Here is a 3,506-nt window from a genome sequence, read left to right as displayed (position 1 = left end):
CTTTTGTTTTTATTTAATAACTCAGATTTACTCTCATAATTCTATATAATTATTTTCTAAAATAATAATGGCTTATTAACATACTTTTTCACAAACGCTAAACATTTCCTTTCATGCACTTTATTAATGTGTGGTTTGCGTTAAACTAAACAACTATTTGAATTCGCATTTTATAATCTTCGTCTCACCGTTCTTTTAAGAAATATTAAATTTTGGTGTTTCAACAATATTTCGTGATATTATCAATGGATTACATTACACTAAATGTGTGTAATATTTCGTGATATATCAATGGATTACATTACACTGGATGTGTGTAATATTTCGTGATATATCAATGTCTTACATTAAGTTTCTCTTGCAATTCGTCTATCAGTGCAAGGTTTTCGACCTCTATCAATTAAATTTTCGATAGTATTCGGTTTGAAATACTTTTTATGAATTTCAGGCACTGCACTTTCAAAAATTTTACGTTTTTGAATTTTATATTGATAATTATCTTTACAAAATAGTATACATGTAAAATATATTTTACAGAGTCTGACCTTCGGTGGATCATTTTATCAGTGTAAATGGTACAAGGTATCACAGGATGACATTAAATTAATGCAAATATCCATGTTGCGATCGGCGAATTCACTTTCGGCAAGTCTGCCCGTTATCGTTTATAACATTTATATATGTGAATAAAAATTAACTATTTTTCTCGTTTTTATTTCCCTTATTTTTTTTGTTTCCTTTGTATCTCTTTTTATATGTAAATTTATATAGATTTTTTAGATATAATTTATATATATATATATATGTATGTATGTTTATATTATCCTCTAAACCATTATTATCCCTTATTCACACGTTCTCTTGCGTTTTTAGATTCGGAAAACATCAATGGTGAATGTATTTTAATGTCGTAGTCTCGTACAATGTGTGTTCATGCGAACAATGAAAAACAAACTGAGCGTGAAAGTGAAAAAAATTGAAAGAAGAAGGAAAAAAAGGAGAGAAAGAAAACAAGAGAGAAAAAAAAATATTATATATGGGTTGAAACAACCACTTCGAATATTTCGGCAGAAAAGTAAAAGATTAATAATTTGTTGTAATCGAAAATACGTCTTCGAATATAGAATTGCTCAACTTTAAATTTAAAATAACGTGACTAAAAAGTGTGTTCAATACCAAAAACGACCATCACGAAATTTAGTATTCGCGATAAAACACGAACAAAATATGAAAAAAGAATATTTTTATACACGCAAAATTATACTAAATATATATTAATTAAGACAAAAATATTAATATTAAAACCATAAATATTAAGACGTTGAAATCGTTTTTGGACTTTTGGTTTCGCATACTTCTGGAGAACAAGCTTATATAATTTTTTCCGAACAAAATTCTAACTAGCCTCTTAAAAAAGAAGAAAAAATTACCAAAAGTTTATATCTTAAAAGTACATCCAAAAGTCGAGAGTCTCATAATTTATAGCGTTCTAGGTATTTGAACCGCTTGAAATGAAAACGAAAGATTTTCATACAATAGACATTTCTTTATTCATTAGATGCTTTTATTAGAGGAGAGAATTTTTTCTTTGTATTATATTTTATATTTAAAATAAATCAATTTTTATATATTTTATATAAATAAATTACATATTACGTATGTATACATTTCTTATCATAAAATTAATTTTTATACACAATATTTTATTATAATTATATTTATTATTCTTTTTTCTATCTCTTTTTCCTTTTTCTTTTCATTCTTATTATTATCATTATTATTATTAACATTTACATTATTATATTAGTTATATAAACATATTATCGTTTAATTCATTCAAAGCTTGGATTTTCAAAACTTGGGTTTTCATATACTGTATATGAATATTTAATCCATTTTGTGTACGTACGCAATTTTGTATACGTACATATATAACGGATGTACAAAATGAAGCCTTAGAAGCTTTTATCCTGGAAACATGAGAGTATTGAAAGAAATTGAGAAACCTATAGACATTGTGAAAATATCTCAGAATATTAAAGATGAATAAGAAAATATTTGCAAAAAAAGTAACTTGATTATTTATATAGAATATGTTGCCATTATAAATAATGTAAGTTCCTAATTGAGAAAAAAGTAGTCTCTGTAATAACTTTGAAATATCTCAATAAATAAAAATCTCTCCTTTACAATCAGATAACTCCTGCCAAAAAAATGTACACACACACATATAATATACAAAAACAGATTCAATATATGTATATATACATATATATATATCCAATACATATATGTATATTGTATATATATATAATACACACACATATCTCAATTACGACACTTTTGAATACGTTACGAATGTACGGAACAAAAAAACAAGAAATAGCAATGTGTGAATCCTTAACGAATGAAGTTGGCTCAGCAATAATCAATTAATACTTGACGGACGATGTTTTGTATTCATCCTATTTCCTAAGTAGAATATACTTTATCTTTTCTTTCGGATCCTATGTCCGCTGACAGTTTCAACATTATATCCTCATGAAAATTTCTCGAGCAAGAAAAGGAAACGGCGACACATTTAGTATGGACTAGAAAGGGAAAAAAAACGAAAATAGAAGGATATCCAAGTTGTTAAGTAATTGAATTCTAGCCCTCCTCGAGTCTCTTTGTTGTCAGTTCTCTTCTAACCGATCGTATGAAGTGTACAAAAAGTGTGATGAAAAATCCATACTATTAGAAAGGAATTGTTGAATATCGTTGGCGTTTTCGCTGGAAATAACAAAACCTATTACTAAATTCGATTATTGTAGAAAGTTAAGCAAAAACATTTTCATCCGATAAAAATTATTACTTACATACAAAGTGCACTTGCTAAAGTGAGAACCTATCAGATGAATTATTATGGCAAAGAACATATCCCAAAATTGTTATACTACTCGAGAGATCGATTACGGTAAATGCATATAATCAATTAATAATTATTGATGACAATAAATTTAAATCTTTTATTTCTTACGTTACAATCATCACGTACACACATATTTTGTATTTGTATAATAATAAATTTGACGAAATGTGTGTGTGTGTTTGCGTATGTGTATAATTAGAATATTACGTATTATACAAAGCACAAACTATAATTTTTGTAATATTCATAATAATGTAAAAAACATATTGAGAGATATTCTAAAGAAATAAAAATATCTTTTTTTTTTAATATTGAAATACGCGTGAATTGAAATACGCAAAATATAAATCTGCGCAGTACACATGCCCTTACATGTGAAAATATATATATACACACGTATACTTACCTTGTGCATTAATACATGCAAATTTCAATTTCCTAAATAATATTTTGTAAAAATGGCTGGTCTATTAGAACTAATATTTACCAGGTATACTGGAAGTATTAGTATAATATAATTATATGTAACGTCAACATTTTCTCGAAAATATACTATAAGGATATAAATATAATAAACTTGAATATGTTTACGCGT

The sequence above is a fragment of the Vespula pensylvanica genome, chromosome 25 (assembly GCF_014466175.1).
Source record: "Vespula pensylvanica isolate Volc-1 chromosome 25, ASM1446617v1, whole genome shotgun sequence".
In the NCBI taxonomy this organism is placed as follows: Eukaryota; Metazoa; Arthropoda; class Insecta; order Hymenoptera; family Vespidae; genus Vespula; species Vespula pensylvanica.
The sequence above is the reverse complement of the archived record's forward strand: the minus strand, read 5'-3'. Positions refer to the sequence as shown.